At 41.0% G+C, this 12465-nt stretch overlaps 1 protein-coding gene across 3 annotated transcripts in view; it reads right to left on the bottom strand.

Annotated features, from left to right (window-relative positions):
- PLCL2 (phospholipase C like 2) overlaps positions 1 to 12465 on the bottom strand; it is a 183728-nt gene that overhangs the window by 93299 nt on the left and 77964 nt on the right. The window contains exon 1 of one of the 3 annotated variants that reach the window (XM_019535705.1): positions 10200 to 10313. The exons of the other annotated variants lie outside the window; for them this stretch is intronic. The gene's annotated coding sequence lies outside the window, so the exon portion shown is untranslated. Of the gene's footprint in view, positions 1 to 10199; positions 10314 to 12465 lie in introns of those variants that run through there. 3 annotated transcript variants of the gene reach the window in all.

Below are 12465 nucleotides of genomic sequence, written 5' to 3'. Positions count from 1 at the left end.
CCCTAATGTCTATGAAATTTATGAAACATATACAGATCAGCTACTCAAGTAACAACTTATTATTTTTCTGGTTTCTTCTCACAGTTAAAGAAATAAGATAAGACACAAGGGCCGATTTTATTATGAGTGGAAACTTTATGGAACAAAATTGTACCCCAGACCAGGACAGCAACTTGGCAGTGGAACAGTACATCCCTCTACCCTGGGTCCAATGAAAATTAATCCTGTATTTGCCCAAATCCAGAACATTTATGAATTTAAGACTACTCACCCAATAAATTAAATTTGTTGTAATATTTCATGCATAGAATCTAATTATCGGAGGCACATAAATTTAGGATATATCTTAAATACATCTCCCCTGCCACAGAGGTAGGGAAATCAGAGGCAGGGAATAAGCAGCTTGGAAAGTAACGGTAAGGAGGAAGGGCTGAGGCAGTGGGGAGGCACGTGTAGGATGCGGGGGAGGGTAGGTGGCCTGTCACCCATATCTTACATTACCTGGGGGCCTACACTCCCAGAATCTGCTCCCTGCTACCTTTTCCCCATCATTTTCCCCTCCTGGTACCTGCCTCCCCTCGGCTACATGCCTCCCCTGCTGCTTGCTTCTCCAAAGTCTCCTGCCATTTTCCCGCCTGCGTCCCGTATCATTATTTACACTATGTGGCAGCTCTGGATCCGGATAAAGCATGGAGCACATGGTGGCACTAGCTAGGGGCCCTGGCCAGGCAGCAGCAGTGGCTCCAGCCTTGGCCCTGGTCCTAGCTGCAGCCCGAGGCAGGCAGCAGCTGCAGTTCTGGCCTTTAGCCTGGCTTGGCACCAGGGTTGGGCCACAACCACAGCAGGTGGCTGCCTTGGACCAGTACTTGAATCCAAGATGAGGCTTATTTCCCCCTCATTCTGAAGGGGGAAGTGTGGGGAATACCTCATCTTGAATTTGAGTAAATACAATAGGTGACCAGAAAACCTAATCGTAGAATCACAGAGTTGGAAGGCAATGCCAGAAATATTAAGTCCAGCCTCCTGTACAGGCAGAAGTTGCTGTTCCTAAATCACCCCAGAAAAATGCCCTTCCAACTATTTCTTGAGACCCACCAAGAAGGAGATTCTGCAACTTCCTTTATTTCACTGTCTTACTATTCTTATAATCAAGAAGCTTTTCCCAAGCTAAATCCGTCTTGCTGTAATTTAAGCCCATTGCCCTATCTTGTGCTTTCTGGGACAAAGTAGAATAAACTCAACTGGATTGCTGAAGTTGTTTTACCCCTTCAGTTATTAAATTATTTTAATTTTCCAAAGGACTTTTATCATAATTCTCCTTTGGGGAAATCAGTTGTTTGGAAGCCATTTAAAAAATAAATTCCATCAGTGATGGATTTAAAACACAGGTGTCAAACATAAAGCCAGCCTGTGGAGCCTCTCTATCTAGCTTCCTGGGCTACGACAGGCCTTCAGATGTTGGGGGGTAATACTGGCCCACTTTCACTGTTTCCAGATCCCCGCCTGTCCCTAGAAGACCCTCATCCCCAGGCCCACTGCCGGGTCTGCCTCTGCTTCCAAATCCCTGTACACTCCTGACCTGCTGCCACCACGGCAGCCACCCCTGTGCTCCAGGCTGAATCCATCACACAAGAAGCCCTATGGTCCATATCCTGCCCAGGACCTCTGGTGAGTCTGACACCCTTGACTTAAAATCAATACAAGTCAAAGTAATGCTAAGATGGCTCACATATCTGAACTCTATTTTTGCTTTGGTGCATCTGTTCTTTACTCTCAGCAAACTGAAAAAAAAAAAAATATCTGAGAGACTCCAAGCCTTCAGAGCATGTAATAAAATACAATTTTCTGGGAAAGAAATATCTTTTTCAGTGCACTGTACATCAAAATATATTATATATACTTTTTAATTAGGGGCAAAAATATATACTCCTGAACCCAGCAAGTTTTTAGAGAACATTTTACACATATACTGCCACACAAAGTACTAACACTACCTTATAGTAACACAGAATGAATTGTTGCCTCAGGTTAATTGGGGAAGAAGAAGGAGGAGAGAGAAAGAGATATTCAGCAACTACCGGAAACAATTGTTTTTCCCAAATCAAGAGTAACAAGTGAAATGACAAGCTAAGGTATGGTCACTTTGATCTGTACAATCAATATGGCCCATATTTTTTCACATACAATATGTGCCCCAAAAAGCTAAACACCTAGTTTTTGAAAGGCAGAAAAAAAAAGATCTTTCCTTGCTTCTCCAGCAGCAGCCCCTGCAATTGGCAGGAAAAAAAACTGTCCACAGCCAGCAGCTGGGGAGTCCCATATACAACATTTCTGCATTACTTCTGCTTTCCCTCAGCAGATGCAGAAACTACTATTATCATATTTCCTGCTTATGTGCACCCCAGTTTCCAGCAGCTGAATTTTGGGAAAAAATTAATGTTGTATGTGAAAAAAATATGGTAGTTGTGTTGGTAAGCGTGTTCATGAGTTACCACCCAAAACCTCACTTTAAAACCACTTACCAGACCATATGCTTAAACCTTTGATCACACCAGCTGTGGATTTTCACAACTACCCTTTAATATGTATGTGTACATTTGAAGAACTGTGGAAAATCAAGTGCTAAAGTCCATCTTTAAAAAAAAATAGCATCTCTCTCTCCTACAAAATGAGTGGATCAATTAAAATACTTTGTGTATTGGCACAGACTTCACACGTGAAAATATAATTCTCTCTCAAGAAAGAAACCAGTAAAAATATGTATGTTAGGAAATGCCAGGCAGAACATAGAAATACATACTAGTGTATCATAAAGGCTTTGCTGAAGTTAAATTTGAGTTAACTTTTAAATATACTCTGAAAATGTACGATTTGAACAGCCATCTGATATATTCAATTAGATTATAAATAATACTAAGAAAGCTAGGCAGTCTTAAAAGTTATTAAAAATAATCCAGATAAAAAGTAGTGCTCAGGTTTGATCTGCAAAGCTAACAAAAGCAGTGTAAACATACTGTATGTTTTAAAAATTATGTGATATTTTGGTAACAATTTACTGTAAATGTTCTCAAATCACATACATTCACAGGATACATGCATGTAAAACTGAAAGGCTATTTATATAAGCTTACTTTCTGAACATTTAGAATATGCTGAAACTAAACAGTATTATTCCAGTATTTCTCTCTTTAAAAGAGGCTTTCTCAGGTTTTAATTCTGAAGTTTCCTGCTGTCCCAGTAGTGTTAGAGCAAGTAACAGAGAACTGTCCAGAGACCACATGCAGCCCTCTAAGAGAAGTACATATATGTGACCTGTGAACTGCAGCTAAACAAAAAATGAACAGACAAAGGCTGCAATCACTGACTTCTGTTTGCATTTCTTCCTATTGTGAATTTATAGATATAAAATGTAGGAGACAAGTACACCAGAACTTGGCGAAAAAACAGTTTCACCACAAAAAGGGAAGTAGGAAATGGCAGGGGAGCAACAATGGCTAGGCAAGTGGGCCTGAGAGAGCACAATGTCTTGACAACTGAAAGGAAAGATCTGAGACAATTTACAGCACAGAGACTCAATCTGCAATCTGTGGACATTATGCTGTCCACAGACCAAAATATTTTGGCCACCTCTTCCTTAAGTCATATATTCAGAGATAAAAAGTTGCACCTGGTCTTTACAGGTAGGGACAGAAATTACACATAAATCAGTGTACGTGATCAGAAACCAGTATAAACCAGTAAAAGTAAAGAACTTCAGTTCACATAGGCTGGTTTCAAAATGGTGGAACCCAATGTAAGACAGACCTGAATGGATGTAATATCAGATTTAATAAGGTTATTTTAGACCAGTCTATCGAATTTCTGTTCTAGCTCCCCTCCCAAATTAAGCTAGTTTGCAGTCCATCAGCATCCTAGGATGCTCTGCAGCTCTCTGCTAACCTTCCCCCTTGTGATGTGGGTGGACTAACCTCTGCCAGTGTACCTCTGCTCTGGCCCAGCCAGGCCAGACCTGCCCCATGACTGTCACAGAGCTGAGGCAGCAAAGCTTCTGCTCCCCAACCCAGCTAGCAGGGGACACAGGGCAGTGAGGGGGGACATGGAATCCCCCATCCCAGACTCAACCCTCCCAAGCTGGAGTCTGTACAGTGCAGAGGGGAGGGCCGCAATGGGGCCCCCCCATCCCTCAGCCCAGCTCTGCTTTCACCTCCCAACCCGCTGCCAGACCTGGCCTCTCAGCTGTGGTGGGGAGAGGGCCAGGGATGGGAACAGATCCCCCTGCCCAACCCAGCTGGGGTCTGCACAGTGCAGGAGGGGTCCCCATGGCAGGGGCTTCTCTCCCCACAGCCCAATTCTGCAACTGCCTTAATCTCACCCCTCCAGCCAAACACGACCTCTCAGCCATGAGGGGAACAGAGCTTCCTACCCCAGCCCCTCACAGCTAAAAGGCTGGGTGTGGTACAGGGCTGTGGTGATGGCCCAGTTGGGCTTCAGGGGAGAAAGCTGGGCTCCAGGGGGAAAAGTCCCCAGGCCCCCCAACATTCTCCTCACTCACATGCCCCCCACAGCTGAGAGGCTAAGTCTGTTGGGGGAGGGGTGAAGCTGAGGCGATCATGGAGCTACGCTGTGGTAGGGGGAGGGGAAGCCGGGCTGCTGGGGGAAAATCCCATGCCAAAGGGGGTCTCCGTTGCCCCCCTACTTCCCTCCCTGCAGTTAGAAACCAGGTCTAGTGCAGGAACAGGGCTGAGATGATCATCCAGTAGGGCTGCAGGGGCAAGAGAGAAAAAGCTCTCACCATGGGGGCCCCCCACACTGTGCAGGAGCTGGAGCTGGGTTGCTGCCAGGGCTGGGTTGGTTCCATCCCGCCTGCCCCACCTTAGTGCTGCCATAGCAACCAGCTCTGCACCTGCCCCAGCTCAGTGCTGCCATGGCTACCAGCTCTGAGCTTGCCCCACCCAGTGTTGCCATGGCAACCAGCTCTGAAAGCCACAGCTGGGTGCAGAAGAGGGTCTGCAGTGACAGAAAGGGGTTTGGGCATCTCCCTTACAGCCAATCAGGGATGGCCCTGCTCAGCTGGGCTCGCCTGCCTTTGGCAATGTTCAGCATGCTCGGAGACATCCCAGAGCACCCCCCTGCCTTCTGGCCTGGCCAGTATAGGCACTGATCTTCCTCCCTGCCTCCTCCCACACCCCAGTGAACATGAGTTCCCTTTGCTCTTGCTCTAATCTTCAAAGCTCAGAGAAACCTGCAAAGTTTGGATTGATTCTGCCTAAGACCTTTTGACTATCTGTGCTTAGCTTTTGTGATTCATAATGTAACTTTCTAAAACATAAAGAACTAGAGATTTATTTCACTACATAGTTATAGCAATCAAAAATGCACAAATCCACTGGATGTGATTTTCTGAAACAGAAAGCTAATAAAATTGCTTGACATATTTAAAACTCCTTAGGTCAAAGGAAACAGAAGAGATGTGCTCCCTTCCAGTATATCTAAATGTGATCCCTTGTGTTTCTAAAACATGAAACTGTTACCAAGCTCTCTCTAGTTTGTAGCTTGATGTTGAAGGGTGAAATCACCTAAATGTCAGTTATAGCAATATTTACTATTACTGACAGAAATGTGACTCTGTTTGTTAGGCAAAACAGTAATAAAGAACAGATTGCCATGGGTTGACTGCAATCATTGCACAGTTAATGAAACTAACAAATGATGTGTCTCACAAATTAATCTTAACTAATTAATATGTAATAACAAAAGGAGCTAGTTTTTTTAAAGTTTTACTTTGGATTTTTAAAATTTGGAAAAAAGTAAAAAAAAGGAGGTAACATTCATCAACTTAAGGGATGGGGCCACTTGTATATTAAACTCTGCAGAAAATAAGTACATCTCAGACAGCTGCTTACATTGCTGCCAGCATAATTAAATGTAATGGAGTGAGTGAAGTTCAGAACAGAAGTCTCAATTTGGAATTTCTTTTTAGTTGGCTTTAAATTCACCCTTTAGGCTGAATTTCCGAAGAAGACCAAGTTAGGTACACAGTTCCTACCACATTCTTTATCTGAGAACTCAACTTGGTTGGGCTACTTCGAATATTTCAGATTCAAGTAGTTAAACATTTTTTTAAATGAGATGGCTAACCTGTAAATATTAATGTTAGAGCTAAGCTGTGATAGTAAGACATAATAAGTAAAATGGACTAAAATAAACATTTGTCCAGAGTGAAAATGATATCAACCACAACTAAACAACTGGAAAATAGTTCTCTCACTATAAATGAAAAGGGTTATTTGTAAGAATACACCCCAAATATACAAAGGAATCTCATTCTAACTTATTTTGTACTGATGTACTGATTTTTTTTCTGAGGGAGAGGAAAAAAACTTAACAAAATTACTGCTTTTTCCATATAGAAATTGGCATACTGATAGGAGTATGACCATTAAAGTTCTAATCTAAGGGCTTACCATTTTTTCATTACTTTTCTGCACCATATATTACAGACAAAAATTAGCAATATGAAAAATGTGTTTCAGCATACCTGAAGATCAATAATAAATATAGTTACACAAATCAGAATAAAACCCTGAGATCAGCAGTGGCACTTTCTTCATCTGAAATATAACCCTGGGTCACAAAACAAAAATCCCATGTATTGGGTAATAACTTCAGAAAATGTCATGTTTTGTTTACTTGTTTTACTCCCTGAAATTTGTTTGCATGCACAGTGCTCACAGAACATTGTGAATAATAAAAATTCCAGTAAGCTTGACTGGTTTAATAAATTAAATTGTTCAATTGACTAAATCAATTCAGAGTAATTTATAATAGCCTGAAATGAGCAGAACCCCTTTTCTATATGGCATTATCATATCACGCTATAGTAGGTGCAAACAGAGTAATCCAACTCTATTTTACTTTTTTTACTAATAAAAGTAAATACAAAATTAAGTTCGGGCATTCAGTTAACTAAACACCACCACAAATCACATCACCAAACTCAGTTTACACACAAATGAGCTCCCTGTTTTCCACAGGGATAATCTTATCACCAAAGTAGCATACCCTGACTGTTTGAGAAAGAGTGGCTTAAGCTCTGTAACTATAACAAAAAAGAGATAAAGAAAAAAGTAAACATATAAAAAAAAGATTCTCCATAATTATGCAGAGGACAAAACAATGAAATCTGGTAACAAGATGAAATGAGGAAAAAAACATGGGCAAGCATATCTGTGGGGAAAATTGCTAAGCCAGTAAATAAGATGAAAAAGACATGGCTATTGAAACCCATAATTCAACAAAATGGAACTACTCAAGTGTGGAAGCGTTTACAATGTCAGAGTCTACATCATAAAATTTATGCCATGCCATATACAGACTATGCAAATGAACTGCCTTGACATTTCTATTGGAATGGTAACTTATGAGTTTCTTTTAGGATTTGAAGCAACTCAAGGCTGTTCCAATAAGACTTTTTTAGTTTCAAATATACAGTTACTATATGTCATTTTTGTAATATTACTAATAGGCAGAATTTGAAATGTATTACTAACATTAACTTTTTCCATCAATATTTTAAAAAGGAGCAAAACTCATCAAGTTATACCAGCTTTTAACTGCCAGCATAACTGCAGTCAATAGTACTGATACCATGGACTATGTACCATTCCAAGGTTAACTAGGTAATTATTTTTATCAGTGATTGAGTGACTACTTCAACTTAGGAACAAAGTATTGAGACAGCATAATTTTTCAGGTGTCCATGCTGCTGACCTTCACAGAATACAGATGTCCAAAAAACCATATGCAAGTTCCAAAATTCTGCTTTTCTTGGGCAGAATTCAAACATGAAATCCAATAAAGTAATTAAAAATCCCAAAGGACAAAGAAATAATTGCTGTACAGATCAAAAGGCTCCCAACCAACTATAAAGGATGGCAGGTTAGGAGAGTTTTTCCAGATGAAACAGGATCATAGGAAAGTAGCCCCTTGCTCAAGGCATAATCATCATCCTTGACTAAACCATCCCAGCCAAGTGTCTGTCTAACCCGCTTTTGAAAATTTCCAAGCATAGAGAATCCACAACTTCTCTCAGTAAATGCGGCAGGACAACTTCTATTTCAAACAAAACTGCCTAGTTACAAAACATGAATTTTATTTTTAGGCCATCTTGAAAGAATGTTTTAATTAAATGGAGAAACTACAGTATACAAATTATAACATAATGAGATTACATTACATTATACTGGGGGGAGGGTCTATTATGTGCAATACCTGGATCTGAATTCAATTTAGTTAAGTTATTGTCTCATTTCATTCTGTAAATGCCAGAAAAATGACATAATCATATGTATTCTTACTAAAGTACAGTATCCAGTACAAAGCATGACTCAAACCAGATAAAGAATTTATGAAAATGGTGGACTGCATGTTTATTCTGAAAGTAAGTGGGAATAAGGCACAAAGTGACCATTGATTTTCATCCTCAAGTAGTGTCAATATACCCACTTCTCTCAAATGCAAGCTAGAAGCCCCTTCAACTGGCTGTAAATAACTCAATTTCACTTACTGCTGGACAAGGATTTTTTCCAGTTTAGAGGGACAGCAAAAGTAGGTGAATTTTGGTAGTTTCCTGGTTGTTTTAAATGTCTCCTTGTAAAAAAAATCTGTTGGCAATCTGGAGCTATTTTAAAAACTTCAGATACAAAAAAAATCACATCTGGCTCAAAAAGAATCAATAAATCTTTTGATAGCAAAAGTTTCCAATCTTTGCTGTTATCCTTCATAACACAGCAAGCAAAAATGCCCACACAGAGATGCAAACATTTCAATATCTAATGCAATCTTTGCCTCACAGTACAATTATCTCAAAATCACAGATTACTTAATGTAACCTTCTGAACTAATTTTTTCTTCTTCAACATAGTCCAATCCAAGGCAATAACTGTATGACCAGCCCACAATGCGTGCATAAAGGAGAAACATGCTCCTTGTAAACATGCAGCTCAAGCTGGAACAGTGCTTGTGACAGAATATTTCTACTAACAGCAAGTAGCATTTGTTTTTCACTTTTCAACAGTATCCAAATATTTTAAAATCAAATACTGCTACAGTTAAATAAGACATCTACAAATTATAAACACCACAGACATTTTTCAGAATATTATAGTTAAGCAAACATTCAGAAGAGAATTAAAAATATACATTTTTCCAAGTAGTGTAACTTTGGTTTCACTGACAGAAAGCATAAAATTATCTCATTTGTAATGTGTAAACAACAATTTGCCTAAATTAGTGAAATATATATCTTTCATAATGCAGCTGTGTGATTTCACAGTTTAAAGTAAAAATATGCTGTGCAGATGACCTACAAAGATAACTAATCATGTTTGAACTTTTTAAAATATATGTATTTTATGACATATACAATAGATTCTGCATTGTTTTTATAACCAATTTTAGATTTTTAATGATTCCAACTATATATTTTAAAAGGAAAAATGATCATGCATATTATTTATAAACAGAAAAGGAATTCTTTGGTTTAGAGCAAATTTCAATAATCCAAGAAAAATAACAGAGGTTGTGCAATGTTAGTAAAACGATAAAGCAAAATACTAAGATTTTTTCCCCCCAGAATGTGGTACAGAACAGTGGTTACAGCACAGGGCCAAGCATTAGGCGACTGACATTCCTGGCCTGTGATTCACAGTGACAATACAGGTAAGACTACCCTTACCCTCTGTTTTAGGTCTGGGTCCCTCAAAAAAAAAAAAATCAAAGGAGGAAAGTTAAGTATATGAGAGTTTGCAGGACTGGAGACACATGACTTGGCCACACATTCATTTGTAGCACCACAAAGTGCCTCAACACTTTCAGTTACAGAATTAGAGCCCTAATGGAGGTGTACACATGTTCAGAGCCCCGCTAGCTGGAGCACTGCAGTCACTGGAAAGCACGCTCTCCAGCCAGGGAGTGATAGGGGGCTGCTCCTTTTCTCCCCTGCTCCCACAGGGAGCATGTCAGTGACCTGCTCACTGACAGCCTGCCCTCTGCCATGCCAGGGAAGTGGGACCACGCAGGATGTCAGTAATGAGATATTCTGATCTCCAAAAATATTGTATATCGGTAAACAAACACAAAAACCATTAAAAAATTGGGGAACAGGGCTTCCAAGTGTTATGCATCTCTAAAACACTCACACATTTGGCAGCGCTGTCTGCATTCCTGCACACCAGCTGTGATGTTAGCTCTGGCGCATGCTCTAGGGATGGCCAGGAAGCTACTTTACCTCTTCTTTTGCTGTTCCCCCTGCAGCAACTGAGAGGGGAAGAAGCAGCCAACATAAACAGAAATATCAGTAGCCAAGTCCCACCTTCCCCAAATACAATCAACCAACCCTTCTACTCTCAGCAACTCCAAACATCCTCCTATGTGGTCAAGACAATCTTTGTGCACCTTCATGCTCTATTTCTGACACTAGCTGAGACAGAATGGGCTCACTATTAGGAAACTGAATAATACTGACTATAGAATTAAGTCTTCTGTTCAAAAACAGGTAGATGTTTTTGCTGTAATGTGTCTCAACCTTCATTCTCCACAGTTACTCTGTATTTTGTTTTTTTGCAGATATGGACAACACAAAGCACAAATGCCTTTAAAACAGAGATGATGGGCATTTGTACACATGCATGCGCCACAGCGCTGGGTGCTTTTAAAAGTGCCTGGCACTGAGGTTCATACATTTGTATAAATGGCAAAATGCACATCAGCACTGAGAATTCATGAAAATCTGATTCCAAGTTATTTACGATTTTCAAGAACCCTGTCCTTGCAAATGAATTTTAGAAGAGCATGACATTCACACACTCTGAAAATTACTTGTTTAAGAAACAAAAGCATAGATCCTGAGAAATTTTTGGCATTGGTCACCAAAATCATAAATAACTTGGAATCAGATTTTCATAGCAAATTATCTTTACTGAGAGCTAGGTATCTAACTTGCCTCTACACTACTTACTCTAAAGCAGCAGTTCCCAACGTGGTGCATGCGGGCGCCATGGCGCCCCCCCCGAAGTTTATTTAGGTGCCCGTGTGCATTTTCACAATCAGTAAAAATCATTATTCCAACAAAAAAATGCTGTAACTGCCAACTGAACTCAGAACATCAACACTTAAAATTTTTTTCACAGGCTGTACACAACGACCACCAAAATGAGACTGACACAGTGACAGAGTGGCACTTACTCCCTTCCCAAACAAAAATATGTGCATGTGCATATCCAGGATTCTAAATTCTAAACTTTAATATTCATATTGGCACTCACTGCTTTTTGTTTTAAATCTGGATGTGCCCTTGGGCACACAAACATTGGGAACCCCTGCTCTAAAGCATTAGAAGAAAGTGTGCCATCATAATTGGTCATATCTGAGGTACGGGGGTACTAATTAAATAATGAACGTGGAATAAAAGGACACCACACCATGACGACTGAGTCCATATGCACCCATTCAGGGAAAGGAAAATGCATTTAATTCATGCCTAATATATAATCACAGGGGAAAAAGTGAGTTTCTCCATCTGAACACTACATCAAATGCACTTTCCCTTTTAATTCTGATAATTAAATATTCATAATATTAAGAAGTAGTTAAAAAAGAACAGTGAACTATGAATGTTTAATATACAAGTCCTGTAATAACAGAGGAAAGAGACATAAAAGGGTCTAGGAAATCATGCACTGTAAAGGACTTGATCACCCTCTGTGAGCTAGATCAGTGGTTCTCCACCTTTTTTTGGACCAGAACCCACTTGTAAATATCAATGGCCAGTCCCAACCCAGTAAAAAGTTTAAATAGAAAACAGACATCCGGCCCTGCCACTAACTCTCACTCCCAAACCACAGCCCCCTGCCCCCAAGTGTGTGGGGCATGGGGGATGTGAGGCATGGGGGGGGGCACTTGCCCCTCCCCCCAGATTTGTGCACCCACAGTGGGCATGGGGCTACAGCCTGGCTGGACTGACATGGGAGGAGCAGCTTCCATGGCCCAGTGGGTAGAAGTTGGTACAGGAGGGCAGAGCAGGGAGGCAAGACTCATTGCTGCCACTGCCACCAGAAACCCTGTGCCAGTGTAAGGAATAATGGAATGGGGAAGGGGGATTTGTGCAGTTCCTCACCTCCTTCTGTTGCCAGCCACTCATGCCAGGCTGCCCCGCCACCATGGCCCAGCCACCACCACTGCTCCCCTCAGGCCACAGCTCTATCCTAGAGAGAAGGAAGGGTGGCAGACAGTTTTGACCATGCCTGCCCTGCCCCCTGATGTGTTGTCTATGCCCCGCTCCTTCCTACCCCGCCCTATCCTATCCCATTCCCCCCATAGACTTACCTGTGGTGAGCTGCAGGAGCTGCTCTCCATGCTGCCTGGCTGCCACATGCATGTGTGCATGCACACATCTACGTGGTGGCT

Source organism: Crocodylus porosus, unplaced genomic scaffold, assembly GCF_001723895.1.
Source record: "Crocodylus porosus isolate Cpor-Errol unplaced genomic scaffold, CroPor_comp1, whole genome shotgun sequence".
Taxonomy (NCBI): domain Eukaryota; kingdom Metazoa; phylum Chordata; order Crocodylia; family Crocodylidae; genus Crocodylus; species Crocodylus porosus.
This window is presented reverse-complemented; position numbering and strand designations above follow the sequence as displayed.